The sequence below is a fragment of the Tasmannia lanceolata genome, unplaced genomic scaffold (assembly GCF_043159265.1).
Source record: "Tasmannia lanceolata isolate RefF3 unplaced genomic scaffold, GAP_Taslan_0.1 ptg000015l, whole genome shotgun sequence".
In the NCBI taxonomy this organism is placed as follows: Eukaryota; Viridiplantae; Streptophyta; class Magnoliopsida; order Canellales; family Winteraceae; genus Tasmannia; species Tasmannia lanceolata.
In genome coordinates, this window is record NW_027518692.1 from 59,152,112 (window position 1) to 59,167,815 (window position 15,704).

The window sequence follows — 15,704 nt, forward strand, 5'->3', positions numbered from 1 at the left end:
TGTTAAAGTATAAGAGATTAAATAACTCCTTCTTCTACAGCTTAAGCTTTTGGAGTAATTGGTTGTTTCACAGTTTGTTTAATGGTAATTATGAGACTGTTTTTCTCTGAATTTTTGCAGGCTACTAGCTCTGGAGTTGGTTTTGAGAGTAGGGGTGTGCATTAATCGGTTAGAACCGAAATAACCGACCGAACCGAGTTCGGTCGGTTAGGTTTCGGTTACCTTCCTTATAAAATTTCGATTTTCGGGTTCGGTTTCGATTTTCGTGCAAAATTATTTCGGTTTAACCGAAGAACCGAAAGTATAAAAGAAACGAGGGTATTTCATAATTCATGAGTGAATATAGTGTAACCCACAGCCTTTAACTTCTACTTTTACTAGAAAGTAACTATTTTATAATAAAGAAAGTATTATCATGCATGCCAGCTGTCTCTAACTTTTTATTTGAGAAGAAAGTGATTAAATTTCTCTGCAGCCAGTGACATGGGGATTTGACATCTCATCTAAGTGGCCCCATTACAGTCATGACATGGGGATTTCGTTGATATATCCACCCCCCATTTTCTCGTTTTTAGCCTTCGTTTTTCAACAAAACCCAAATGGCCAGAAGGGCAAAAGCCTGGGTTCTCTCTTCTCTCTTCTCCTCTTAGTCTGCCGCCCCTCCAACTTGCCAACTCCGGCGAGCAAACTCCGGCTCTATCCCTGCAGAACACCTTGATATATCCAAACCCCTTGGTTGGGTTAATAGAACTGTAGAAGAAGAAGAGGAAGGAGGCAAGGAGTTCGACTCTCTCAGCAAATAGGGTTTTGCAACGGACCAAAACCCTAGGGTTTTCAGGTTCTATGATTTCCTTCCCCATTTTCTCCACTTCTCTTCTTATTTTTCATTCTTACTGATTTGCAGCTTTTTTTTCTTTTATTGTTGCAGATTTAGGGCTCCTGCTCCATCCTCTTCAGAGCTGATTTAGGTAATTTTTTTGTTTGGAAATTATTTGTTAGTTAATGTGCTAGATTTTGTTCTTACAGTAGTGGCATATGGTTTAGGGTTTCTGATTTTAATTATCAGAATTCGGTTTTCGGTTAAAACCGAAAAACCGAAATTGGTTTTCGGTTTCGGTTCGGTTCGGTTGACCAAACAATCGGTTCGGTTTCGGTTCAAAACTTTGGGTAACCGAAAAACAGTCGGTTTCTTGATTTCGGTTATTTCGGTTCGGTTTAAACCGAATAAGCACCCCTATTTGAGAGTACAAGGATTTGGTCCATTGAAATTCTTCAAAAGGATGTCTATGGCTTTCTATAACTGGCCCATTGAAATTCACAAAAGGATGTTGAGTTGGTAACTGTATATATTTTCTATAACGGCCCATTGAAATTCACAAAAGGATGTTGAGTTGGTAACTGTATATATAACTAGTCCGTTGAGAGCTTTACAAAATATTAAAAGGTGAGTGTGTGAAATATGGGTAAAGGAGTTGTTTTTGTTAAAGTATAAAAGATTAAATAACGCCTTTCTCCAACATCTTAAGCTTTTGGAATAACTAGTTGTTTCACAGTTTTGTCCATGAATTCTAGTGAGATTGTATCTGTAATTAATTGAGTACAATAACGGATATATATCCATAAACTACCATCTTTGTTCTTCTCTTGGGTGAGAGAGAGAGAGAGAGAGTATAGTACTACAAAGTGAGTAAAAGAGATGAAAACCAAAATCTAATTTTGTTAATGACGCTCCCGGCATGTTGCGATACAAGATTTTCTATGTTTTTAGGTGTTCCCAGCATTCCAGGGAATGTCGGTTGAATGAAGGAAAAGAAAAGATGGATTTTTAATCTCAGTTCAAGACTAAGATTTCGGTATCCCTAGAAACTGTACACTTTTTTTTTTGGGAAATGATTTCAACACAAACATGTTTTGATACAAGACGATCATGTTTCTTGTCTTTTATTTTTAAAGAGCTTTAAAAGGGTTTTTACTGTCCCCAAAAAGTACTTACCTGACAATTAAATGCTAAATGACAAGATACATGAGCGCATGTATGAAATCGTAGCTGTGCTGAAATCATTTCCCTTTTTACCCTTTGATCTCTGGCGCAAATGGGCTTCCTTCATAGAATAGTAATGTTAATTTGGCAGCATAGGATCGAAAAGTTCTTGGCTGCTCTTTAATGAGAAGGAGAAGTAGTATTTTAAGGCCGGATTTCCTGATTAACTACATAGCACTCTACAAAAAGCTTCCTGAAATATAAACATGAGCAGTTTACCTTTCTATGAACAACATCAGACTCACACACACCATTTTCTTTATTTTTCAGGGTTGTTCTAATAAATATATCATCGATGTTGAGAGCTCAATGGCCTTCATTATCAAATAGTTCAATTCTAGTTTTTATCTTTGTGATTCCCCTCCTAAATCTTCATCACACACTGGTGGTTCCGCCGGAGCAACTCTGAAATTGATCTATTTAACTCTCATGTAGATACATGCATTTGGAGGGCCAATGGGCCGGTCTCTATCAAGCAGATTGCCCACAGCATCAGCATAATGCTCCATTTCAATTTTTTTGGTGTCAAAAACCCTGCCCCTTGATTTTTGATCTAAGTGGTTGGTAAAAAATGGTAGTTTGACCAAGATCAAAAATCAAGGGGCATTATGATTTTCACGGTCGGGCATCATATAAAAACTCGGTTTACAACTTCATTTACTTAAACTCAAAGCTCAACAAAAACAAAGCAATTCAATATCTTCGCCTATGTCTATGTCAGTCATTATCCAATCTCTCTGTAATAAAACAGAAATATCAATGGTTTCAGCTTTGTGATGAATTCTCCGGTGACTTCCGCTGGAATGTTTCAGGCCACTATCATAGACTGGCACAATCTCATTCCTAGGATCTTGCCCCCAACCGTGTATTCCTAGGATCATGTCTAAGTTTTCAAATACTCTTTTGCTGTAGATGAGAGATTCTAAACATGGAATAAAGGGTGTGAGAAATTATATGGTGGCCGCCCATGAAGTCCCGGGCGGGTGGTACCACAAAAGTACCACCAACTTTAACATTTGATCCAGCAGCAGCCGACTTTGACGCGGAACTTCACAGGCAGCCACCACAGAAAAACTCATACGGTGTAAGCCTGTATAGTCCAGTTTTTTTACCCACACCATAGGATGATCCAAACCGTCCATTTGATTGGCTACAAAGTAAAAGGTTGGACCCAAAAAAATCTTTTCCATAGGTTGAACCTGGCCCTCCGATCTATAGAGCAAATGCATATTATAGAAACTTCTGTAGATAGGAGGGCTGGGATCAACCTATGGAAATAATCAACTTATTTATGTTGTGGCCCATCAAATGGATGGTTTAGATCATCATATGGTGTGTGGCCCGTACAGTACTTTTTTAAAAATATTAGTCTATAGGGGCTTACACCATATAAAAACTCTGTTAATAAAACCGAAACAAAAAGGAAGCATAGAAACAATGTAACCTGCACTACGACACGTTTAAGTCGAAACAATCTAAGTAATGATGTTTTTTCCTTAGAGGAAAGATTTTTCAGTTGCGTAGGTTAGAATTTTTATTGTATTTGATTTTGATCTATTTTTCAGTTGCTTAGATTAGGGTTTTGTTGTATTTTGTTTTGTTCTTAGGTTTTTCTCTCCCCCTCTATTTGTATGTTTTAGAATTTTTCTTGTGGATTTAGAGAAGGGCTTTGAGCATTTTTTTCCCTGGGATTTGGGGTTTTTTTTTATTGCCTCTCGATTATAGATCTGCTTACTGGTTTTTGAGCAGTAAAATTCTGTTGTTTTTCGGGATTTTGAGCTAATTTTGAAAGGTTCTTGTTGGGTGTTCTGGTTCTATCAAGATTTTGAGGATTTCTTAATATGGGTCCTCTTAGATCTTCAAACTACTCCATGCCTTTGATCTCAATAGCAATTCCACCAGTCTTCTTGTTTTAATTTTGAAGGTTATTTGTGTTTGTGTGTAGGAGGTGTTTTCTTTTTCTATGTTTTTGTTATTTGGGTTTTCAATAGCTAGGAGGACTCTTAAAAACTATATTCAAGTGGTTCTAAAAACCAAAGAAGTACTGTTTTTTGTTGCTAAAATAAAATTTGTTAGTAAGATTTGTTAAAGTATAAAAGATAAATAACGCCTTTCTCCAAAAGCTTAACCTATTGGAGAAGTTGGTAAGTTAACATGGAGAAGTTCAGCTGTGTGAGATCTCTGTCATGTACTCTTTCCCCTTGCACATATTTAGAGTTTCCCTATCTTTGTGCTTCAGATTGAAGTAGATTTAGTAACAATATGAGCATGGTGGGATTGGGTGAGGCTATAATTGGATTGGATAAAAACACTTTATATCCTAAAATGAGCTTCTACTGGGCGTACCTTTGGGTTCTACAAAGGACTCAAATCTACCATTGGGAAACAGACGGAAGCACTTTTTGCCATGGAACATGGCTAATCTTTCTCTCCTAATATGGTAAGGTTTCAATCCCATTTAAGCATGCTCTGTTTCTGTCATTCGAGTCACAGAAACAGCCTCTCTCCAAAGCAGGGGTAAGACTGCGTACATCTAGCCCTCCCCAGACCCTGCAATGGCGGGAACCTCGTGCACTGGGCCGCCCTTTTGGTGTCTATGACGTATGGAATTACCCTAACGATGCAGTTTAAAAGATCTTCGGCACTCTCCTTCACCCATCTTCGATTTGGAGTTCCATAATCATTGCTATTGCCTTACCGCTCATAACGGGTTGATACAACAGACGGTAAAGGCTGTGCATGGAGGAAAGTAGGAACTAAGTAACTAACAAAGAAGAATGGAGGAATATAATGTGATAATGTTTTGGCCACAAAACTTAGAGAAGTGAGACTTGGAGTTTGTTATGATTTCATCATTGTACAAAAAGGAAGGGAGATCTCAAGAAAGAATAGATTTTTCAATCTGGCAGGATTGCTTGTTGTGGTTTTGGATGCTTCAATCTGACGGAAGTCCATGCCCTTGATCAGCTTCAATTCGAATGTGAATTTGAATTCGAATTAGCAGATCCCAAATTTCTTGATCAGCTATTGAGCATGAAGGCAACCTTTCTAATTAGGTTATTATCTTTGGTGAATCTCTGGTTATTTGCTCCTCTGTTTTCCTGTTAAATGTATGTTTATGTGATAATTATGATTTGTTCTTTTATCTTTTTCTCTATTTTCCTATTAAATGTATGTTTTTTTATCTGGGTTGTTCTGATTTTAGTCTCTTCGTTGATGATTTCATGGTTTTGTTGATTATCTCATGGTTCTAGTGATAGGTTGTACAAGAATCTGTTTTTTCTTTTCTATTCTGCTCTTTTTTGTTTCAATTTATGCCCCCCCCCCCCCCCCCCTCTCTCCGCGCGGGGCCCAACCCATTTTTTTACATAATATTTTGTCATTCTTTGTCTATGGTCTGGGATAATCAGATGTTTGGCGACATAGGCTGTTGATATTGTGTACACATGCCCATCAAGTTATTTTGACAGATTCTGATGGCCACAAGTTTTCCCTTTTTATCTTATGGTTCTAATGATATTATATTAACATTAAGTTTTCTCTTAGAGGCCTGGACTGAGAACATTTATGCCTGATTACATGATCCTTCAGTTTTTGTTCGTAAAAATGCTGTTCTGGTGCTTTCTCAACTCATATTGAATGATATAATGAAGGTTTGAGAAGCTGCCTTACCACTCATTGCTCTTTCTCTTCTATTAATAGCTACATGTTGAAGCAGTTTTTGAATCAGGTGAAAGGCTACATTAATGAAATGGCCATGGGATTGGAAGATGTGAATGAGAGGATTTCGAGTCTTGCCAAACTCTTCTTTCATGAGCTATCAAAGAAAAGTAAGGCAGCTTCTTGGTCGAACATGTTAAAAAGGGAAGTTGTTTGTTGACCATTGACGAAGCACATTGCTGCATATCAGAATGCGGTCATGATTTCAGGTTGGTCATTCTTTTTCTTTCACTCCAGAAGAAGTTTTTGTCCTACTAGTACCTACTTTACAGCGACAATCCTTCTAGTTTTCATCTACTTACTATTATAAAGATACAATACCCTGCAAGCTGTCCTGGTTTTATTAGTCATGTGTTGGCTCGTTTTTAGATAATAGTTATCCCAGGTTCACTTGTATCGGTACTCTGTATTTCTTTTGTTGCTAAAATTGGCTTCTGTTGTTTTTTTTTTTTTTTTTTAACGATTGCAATTTCAATAAAAGAGAAAGGGGAAGACCGAGATAGTCAACCCAAAAGTACAAAAAGAAGATACAAAGAAAACAAGAATATACAATCAAAGGAAAAACATGATCAGTAGGGGAGGAAATCAAACATCTCAAGACCCTGCTTCCCTACACCCATCCTTTGCAAGACTATCCGCCACATTGTTAGTGGATCTTTTCACATATTTAAATATGATTGACGATCCTTCCACCCTGTCTTGGATCTCGTCAAAGAACTACGCAAATCTCCAAGGTGGGACAATCGATCCAGTAAGCCACCTGATAACATTCAAGCAATCTCCTTCCACAATGACCTTATCCAAACAATCCCTACACAAAAGCTTTATACCCTGGAGGACGGCTCTAAACTCTGCCTCGCTAGCATATGCCAACTCCAGAGGACCTGAAAAGGCCCAAATAACATTTCCACTAGAATCTCTGAGTACCCCTATACCCGTTGGACCAGGGTTCCCCAAACTAGATCCATTAAAGTTAAGCTTAAGCAACCAATTTGATGGAGCCTCCCATTGTTGAACAATCAATGGACTAGAGAGATTCTACACTGTGGCATGCTTCCTTTCAACCCTCCCATAGATCGTAGGCCGAAGTAAACCGAAAAGAAGAAATAGTCCTCACCCATGCAATTTTCAAGGCTAAAATTGGCTTCTATATCAAGTGATTATCGTGTTTTTTGCCCCTTATTTGATTAGTGCCTTTTGTGGGCAGCATGCAGCTTCTTTTAATTTCTTGTCTCCTATTATACTCCTTGGAGCATCTTCTCTTTATCGATCTGAACTCCATGATCCAAATTCTAAGTCCATTTTATAAGTTTTGGGCTAAAGATTCATTCATGAGTCGTAATTATTTTGTTACTTCTTCAACAAATGGAATATTGACTGATGGGATTCGGCCTCGTCTTTTCACCATATATATAGGGACTCATTATGTATCTAGCTTTTATTTACATGGAGGACTTTATATTTCAGCATATTAGCATTTTAGAGCCTAGATGTTGGGGTAGTCCACATCGTCTAGGGCCCGTGCCATTTACACACCACCTCACCACTACCCCTTACTTTGCCTTGACCGTGATTTTCATTTTAATCTTTAGCCTACCTGTAGGTATCAAATCTTGTCCATTTGTCTTGATTTTAGTGTCATTAGAATGGTTTTTCGACTACCTATCTAGCGCCCAAGACACGCAATTCGGACGTGATTTGAGGAAGTTATGGATCATTTACGGGGTAGTATATGTTTATGACTGGATTTTTATTTCCAAGTTGTTTATTTTAAGTGTGGGGTTATTTAGGTCATTTGTTATAACTTAAGTCACTTAAGTTATTACATATCCCATCGGTTTGTGGAGGAGGGCCCCCTTTTTCACTTAAAGTTCACTTAAAAGGACCTAAGGGGAGGAAAATCTGAAGTTTTAGAGAAATCTTGAGCAGCCCTTGGACGCCCATGTTAGGATTTCCTCTCTCCTTCCCCTTCCCCTTCTTTCTTCTCCTTCTCTTTTTCTCCTCTCTTTCTTCTTCTTCATATCTCTCCTTCTCTCCCTCGATCTCTCTTTATACCTTGTTGCCTCCTCTTCTATTTGGATTTCCTCTCCTCTTGAGCTATTCTTCCTCCTTCCTTTCGGATTCCCTCTCTTTTCTTTCACCTCATCTTTATTCTTTCCCTAAACTTGTCCCCTTGATTGGATTGTTGGATCACCTGCAACATTCTCCTACCATCTCCTTTTCTATCCATTCTTTCTCTTATATGTTCTGTTCCCTAACCCTTAGTCCGCTCTCCTCTTCCTTCCATCTTGCCGTCCCTGCAGTTCTAGGCATGTATGGTAATGTTTTAGGGGCTCTCCATCACAACAGTCCACCCTCCCTTCGTTTCCTAGTCCCTCCTTGTTTCTGCGCTATCATAACATCGTGCTTTGCTGTCTGGGCTGCACACAAGCATATTTCCATCATATTTCCCCTCCTTGGCTTGATCTATTGGTGATGGTTGCTGCTTCCTTGGGATGATGGGTGTCCGGGCTTCTCCACCATTCATCTTAGCATCCCACGTTAGAGATCTGAGGGTGACACACGTTCTTACCGGTGAGATCTGATCGTTATTATTTCCAGCCCTACTTGTCCTTGTTTGCCTCATCATTACTCTCCTAGCCACACCCCCTTGCACCTATTTTATCTATGAGATCACTTGAGCCTTATAGGTGGTTAGTTGGGCCCTAGTTTCCTTATTTGTTTTATTTTCAGATTGTATTCAGACTTGTTACATCTTGCTTCCATAGTTGTTACTACAATTACAGCTCTAACCTGTGTGGAGAGGTGGAAATTTAACCAAATGGAGTAAAAGATGCTTTCGTAGAAAGCTGAGAGAAGTTTGCATGGAGTAGAGCCATCTACCAGGACAAAGAGCATAGTTGGATATGCATGCTAGCTCAAGAAGCATTTTTATGGGCTTAAATGTTCTTCTTGATTTGATTTGACTGGTTAAAATGCTCTCCTTCACATGAAGCCAAGTTGATAATTTGATGTTTGTGAGAATAACTGATTACGGATTAATCACATGCTTCTTTGGTGATTGCATTGTTATAATTTCAGTGATACATTTGAATTTAACCAAGGAAAAGATAACTTGAGGAATTCATTTGAAATCAGAAATCATTTTAGGCACTCTTACTGGAATTATTGTTCATGAAGTGCTAAGTCAACATGAATATGATACGGGTTCTAGTGAAAGGTAGGTACTGAAGTGCTCCCACAATACTGTGATATTTTCTCAGATTATCTTGGAGTCTCTAGTGAAGGTTTCTTAGTCTAGCAGAAGTAGCAGAAGTCCTAAGGAGGTTTCAAGGATTAAAAGTCTGTTTTGTCAGATCCCTATCATGCCCAAAGCGCAATCCTTTTGTTCTTACTAAATACCTTCTATTTTTTTTAATGGTTTTGTTCTTACTAAATACTAATTACTCTTTAAAGACTAAACAGTATTTACAGAGGTTATTTATTTATTATTTGAGCAATATAGGAGACTGGTTTGCTGGCTAGTGTTTATTCTTCTTTTTTCTTCTGAATTTTACTTTTTATTTTTTACATTTTACATTTTACTTGGTTTATATTTTGGTTATATTTTATGTTTATATTTCGTGTTGTTAAACGCACACCCATAACAGATTGTGGGCAAAGATTTGTATTAGGAAGGATGTGATTTCAAGGTTCAATTTCCGATCTTTGTTACTATCAGTTTTCTCAGGATTTGTTTCGGTTTATCTGTTTTCCATTGTTTTAAAGTAATAAAATTCTACACTATTTGGGTCGCGATGAGAAATTGAAGAAACATAACCTTGACAGTGAAAACACTAAAATAGAACGAAAGTTTGAACAAAGTCCGGTACAAAGAACTTAAAAATATTTTTTTATAAACAAAATAAAAGTATATTTTTCTAAGCAAAAAAGACAGTAAGAGGATAAGGAAAGAGCATGATGCGTGGTTGGCGAGAGGTTGAAGAGTTTACTATCACAACTGGTGAAAGGGTGGCTGAGGAGGAAAAAGGGTCGAATTTATTATCTCCCTATTTTTTTTGCACATCACGGATTGTATTGATATGTTTTGTATATTTACAATTTTACACTATATTCTAAATCTCAACGTACCCTAAAGTCAGAAAATAGGAAAATTGTTTCATGCCTTAGAATGCTTCTATCTGTCTAGTCTTTCCCCTTTTTTTTCTTTTTCTTTTTTGTCTCGGAGTCAGTCAATTTTAAATTTTCACCGAAATCGCCGCAAAACAACTGAAATATGTCTGTTTCCATCCCCACTGAAACACATGCCAATAGTGTACACATGCCAAAATTGAAACACATTACCAAACCAAAATCGTTAGTGGATTAATAGGGTACAATACTAATATGTGTTACATAATTTTATCTATGTAAATAATGAATTGCATGTAAAATGTGGTGCATGTATTATGTATAAATATTTATATGAGTTACATGTGGAACGCGGTATGTGTTGGATTAAGAGACGTGCAATAGCGCATGCCAATAGGTGTTAAATGTTGTTAAATACATGTGCAATAGTGCACGGTAATAATGTCATACTCCGGACCGGCGGAAATTTGCGATGCTAATGAGGCTGAAGTGAGGTCACTCCTCTTTGGACTCAAATGGTTTTTCTCGAACAAAAGGGAACCTCTTATTGTCAAAGGGGATTCATCAAACACTATTACTTGGGCATCGAGTTGCAAGAAAGGACCATGGCAGATTCGACAACTCATTTCGGAAATTAAGGACCTGGTGGGGATCATCCAAGCCTGTAATCGAACACAGAAGATCTGCAAACGAATTGGCAGATCAACTGGCCAAGGAAGGAGTCCTTCGGGACACTGTCTATCTACTTGGCTCCTGATATTGAGGACAACGGAATGCAATGTTTTTTAGTCCAAATTTGTACTCCTTCTGGTCGATGTAATCACAGGATTTGGGGACATCTTGTCCCCTTCCTGGTTTTGCATTTATTAATAACGTCATCTTTCAAAAAAAATGTAAAATAGTTATGGGCGGGTTTTTTTTTTCTCATGTGAATTTTCAGTGTATTTTTTAGTTTGTATTATGCATATTCTAGCACTTCATGAAATTTCATCTTAAATGTCCATCATTTGCTTATTTTATATACATTTCTGTAATTTTATAGGATTTCCACCGAAATTTCTATCCAAAACCTGGATGTTCCCATTTCCTTCTCGACCGAAATGAGTACCAAAACTTGAAACCTCGTTTGTAACTCATGCAAGACATTCGAATGGCATAGCTAATGCTAAATTAAAAAGATAATATAATGACTGCTGAAGTTTTGATATTCGCAGCAAACAATACTTGTTTCTAGGAGCAAGTTTAGATCTCATATTATAACTTGATGAAAAAAATAGTTTCTTTCTGATTTTCAGATAAATGCACTTAGTACGATTGGCACAAAACACAATGCCTATGAGGCTGTGACATATTCAGACAAATGCAAATATTTTTGTCTTGATAGGGTGACACGTCACTTAGACATGCTTTGACACCTCTGCAAAACATGGACAGAAGCCATGTGGCATTCGTGTTTGTTCTGCCAAAACCATATATTACCTGAAAAGCATTGTAGTTTTCTGCCTAAATTTTGGATTACAGAGTAGCAACTTTAAACCACTTGAAATTTTTGTGTGCTTTTGACATGATTTGCAATATCGCTACAACAGGGCTCTGGTTAGCTTAACACAGGTGCGCAGACAATGGCGATGATATCAGGGTAGTCTCTGCCTCTTTTATCGTTATCAATAATTCAGTTGATTTAAAAAAAAAAAAAAGGTTATAACAACAATCTCTCATGTTTCTTTTCAATGCATGGTGTCTTAAACCATTTCATAGCTCTGATCATTTTGTATGTTCAAAGTGGTTGAGCTCCCTTTAAGGATCATCTCACCATGAGACATTATGATTGTTTGAACATGCATCTCCTAGTGCTATGCTTCTTCTTAGAACTGTAAAACCAGTACTAGTTTTGAAAGTCCATTATAGCTGATAAATTGACAGTGCTTGGATCAGGCCATTACTATCGGTCTACACTGGTAAAGAAAGTCTTTTCCTTCACATACTATGAACGTTTATATTCAAGCCATCCATATTCCTGTCTCCATTTTTTCAATCACAAGCATCCCTGATCTCATTGATAACAGGTGGGACCAAATAATTCCATGGTAGTGGTTGTTGAAGCTGTTAAAGCATAAAAGATAAATAACGCCTTTCTCCAACAACTTAAGCATATAGAGAAGTTGGTAAGTTAACATGGTATCAAAGCCAAAGGTCTCAAGTTCAAACCTTCCGGATAGCAAAAATCCACATGCGAAAGCCGGCTCAAAGTGGGACCACACCTGCCACGTGTTTGCCAAGTGGGCTACACGTGCGGCGAGTGTTAAAGTATATATAAAAGATAAATAACGCCTTTCTCCAACAGCTTAAGCTTACGGAGAAGTTGGTAAGTTAACATATGGGCATAATTGAATTAGATTCTTTGTATGCATTCCATCAAACAAGCATCTAGCCCCTAGGGTTAAGTTAATGTATGCCCAATTGGTTAGAGATTAGGATTGAGAGAGAGAGAGAGAGAGAGAGACCGAGACCTTGACCTTGTTTAGTCTTTTATTTTGTATTTTTCGGTTGAAAGCATAGCCGAGGTTTAGACCATTACTATTAAACTGTCACCATTCGGCTTCGAGGCTTCAGGTCAGAAATTGTCAGATATAAAGACTGACAGATCGAAAGAAAATTAGGCCATAAAGGACAAACATCAAAGATAAAGGCACTCACAAGAATGGAGACTAGACCAGATGGCTAAGAAGGAAAAGTGGAAACAAAAAAAAAGGTCTGCCTTAACAACTAAGAAATAAATAAAGAGGATTCAATGGAATCCCTAGTAAAAACTGGAAGAATCCGTTTTGAATGGGTTGAGTCCTTTTCAAGTTCTTATTCTAAACCTGGAAATCTTTGATATTACCCCAAAACTCTTCTTTTTCCTCTTTATGAATGGTGTAGCAGCCTTTTATTGGATCTAAGACGTTCCATGGATTTTGTGACTATGTCCGAGTATGATCCAACACAATTTCAAACCTTTGGATATGGATCTAAACTATGTCCAGTGGATCCAGCTGTTGTGCCCAAGTCATATCCAATTAAGTTCTTGACCCTATGGATCCATCAGACTATGGTTTCTTACTTTATTCAATCATGAAACAATCATAAACCCATATGTCTTCGTTATGTTGTCAATGATCGCTCCAACAACAACTTATATAACTCTATTGAAGATAATATATGACGGGCCCACGAAGATCTACATGACATTTATACGATGGAAATAGTAAAGAACCACAAGCTATACAATAACGACATGCACATTTACACGCAAGTGTAGATAAGTTATCAACACACTAGCTTAAAATACAAGTGGGGGCCCACATTGTTTGGGTGATCCAAAGCATTCATTTGATGGGCCCTCACATAGATAGGGTGTGCCTAAGGGTGTCAATTTTGGCTCGGGCTCGGAAGCTCGCTTGAGCTCGGCTCGAATCCTTAACGAGCCGAGCCGAGCCGGCTCGCCAGGCTCGTTAAGCTTAACGAGTCGAGCCCGATTTAGGCCAGCCGGCTCGCCAGGCTCGTTAAGCTTAACGAGTCGAGCCCGATTTAGGCCAGCCTCGGCTCGGCTCGGCTCGTTAAGGCTCGTTAAGAATTTAATATATTTAAATATATATATTATATATTAATATATACACTAAAAGGGTTGTACATGGAGTGAAAGGAGGAGGCAAAATATGTCACTTCATTTTTGGAACCCCATTTGTTACTTGGACCACCCCCCATAGTGTAAAAAAAGTAGTCAAATTACACTAGATAGGGCTGTCCAGGGAAGATGAGGGGTGTGAACTTAATATAACCCGAGCTCGGTAAGGCTCGCGAGCCTGGCCGAGCCTGGTCCGAGCTCGAGCGGAGCTTTTGAACTTAACGAGCCGAGCCGAGCCTGGGCTCGTTTACACCCCTAGGTGTGCCCAAAAAATCAGCTTCATAGGATCATCCTAACCCTTCGAACGGTGGAGGCAAAAAATGGACAGATTTGTGAAGGTTTATACATGTTCATTTTACCTCCACAAATCATAGGGTTGGGAAGATCCTATGGAGCTGATTTTTTGTGGACACCCTATCTATGTGAGGGCCAATCAAATGAATGGTTTGGATCACCCAAACAATATGCCCTCCTCTGTATTTTAAGCTAGTGTGTAGATAGCTTATCTACACGTGTGTAGAAACCGTTTTCTCATATATATATATATATATATATATAGAGAGAGAGAGAGAGAGAGAGAGAGATGAAGAATGTGCAGCTGCACAGAAAAGCTATCTGTGCATGGCTCACAAACCATAGTGGGGGCCACATTTTTGGAGGGATCCAAAGTATTCATTTGGAAGGCCCTTCCATGGATAGGGTGTGTACCAAAAATCAGCCCTATAGAATTATCCTAACCCAATCAAAGTTGGAGGGAAAAATGGACAAACACTGTTTCTGCCCATTTTTTCCCTCCACAAATGGAAGGGTTAGGATGATCCTAAATGGCTGATTTTTTGTCCACACCCTATCCATGGAAGGGCCTTTCAAATGAATGCTTTGGGTCCCCCAAAAAATGTGGCCCCCACTATGGTTTGTGCAGCCATGCACAGATAGCTTATCTGTGCAGTTACACATACTTCATATATATATATATATATATATATATATGAGAAAACGGTTCCTACACACATGTGTAGATAAGTTATCTACACACTAGCTTAAAATATAGTGGGGGCCACATTATTTGGGTGATCCAAACCATTCATTTTTAAGGCCCTCTCAGAGATAGGGTGTCCACAAAAAATCAGATCCATAGGATCATCTTAACCATTCGAACTTTGGAGGCAAAAAATTAACTAATTTGTGAAGGTTTAAAGACATCCATTTTACCTCCACAAATCGTAGGGTTTGGATGATCCTATGGATCTGATTTTTTGTAGACACCCTATCTATGTGAGGGCCTTTAAAATAGATGGCTTGGATCACCCAAACAATGTGGGCCCCCACTGTATTTTAAGCTAGTGTGTAGAGAACTCTCTACACATATGTGTAGGAACCGTTTTCTCATATATATATATATATATATATATATATATATATATATATATATATATATGAGGAAAGTGAAGCTACACCGCCGGCTTAAAATACAATGGGCCCACATTGTTTTGGTGATCCAAAGAATTCATTTGATTGGCCCTCACATAGATAGGGTATCCACAAAAAATCAGCTACATAGGATCATCCAAACCCTACGATTTGTGGAGGCAAAAATGAACGTGTAAAAACCTTCACAAATTTGTCCATTTTTGCCTCCACAGTTTGAAGGGTTGGGATGATCCTATGGAGCTGATTTTTGGTGGACACCCTATCTATGTGAGGGCCAATCAAATGAATGGTTTGGATCACCAAAACAATGTGGGCCCATTGTATTTTAAGCCGGCGGTGTAGCTAAGTTAGCTACACCGGCGGTGTAGCTTCACTTTATATATATATATATATATATATATATATATATATATATATATATATATAGAGAGAGAGAGAGAGAGAGAGAGAGAGAGAGAGAACGGTTCCTACACATATGTGTAGAGAGTTCTCTACACACTAGCTTAAAATACAGTGGGGGCCCACATTGTTTGGGTGATCCAAGCCATCCATTTTAAAGGCCCCCACATAGATAGGGTGTCTATAAAAAATCAGATCCATAAGATCATCCCAACCCTACGATTTGTGGAGGTAAAATGGATGTCTTTAAACCTTCACAAATTAGTCCAATTTTTGCCTCCACAGTTCGAATGGTTAGGATGATCCTCTGGATTT

The 15,704-nt window shown here is 38.2% G+C and overlaps 2 long non-coding RNA genes across 2 annotated transcripts; both read left to right on the forward strand.

The window, feature by feature from the left end:
• Window positions 1-491: 491 nt before the first annotated feature.
• Window positions 492-1,381, forward strand: LOC143892729 (uncharacterized). Its single transcript, XR_013255596.1, has 2 exons — window positions 492-838; window positions 929-1,381. It is a non-coding gene; the product is annotated as an uncharacterized LOC143892729 (long non-coding RNA).
• A 2,811-nt stretch (window positions 1,382-4,192) lies between these two features.
• LOC143892730 (uncharacterized) lies at window positions 4,193-11,880 on the forward strand. Its single transcript, XR_013255597.1, has 3 exons — window positions 4,193-4,213; window positions 5,772-5,970; window positions 11,482-11,880. It is a non-coding gene; the product is annotated as an uncharacterized LOC143892730 (long non-coding RNA).
• Window positions 11,881-15,704: the final 3,824 nt, after the last annotated feature.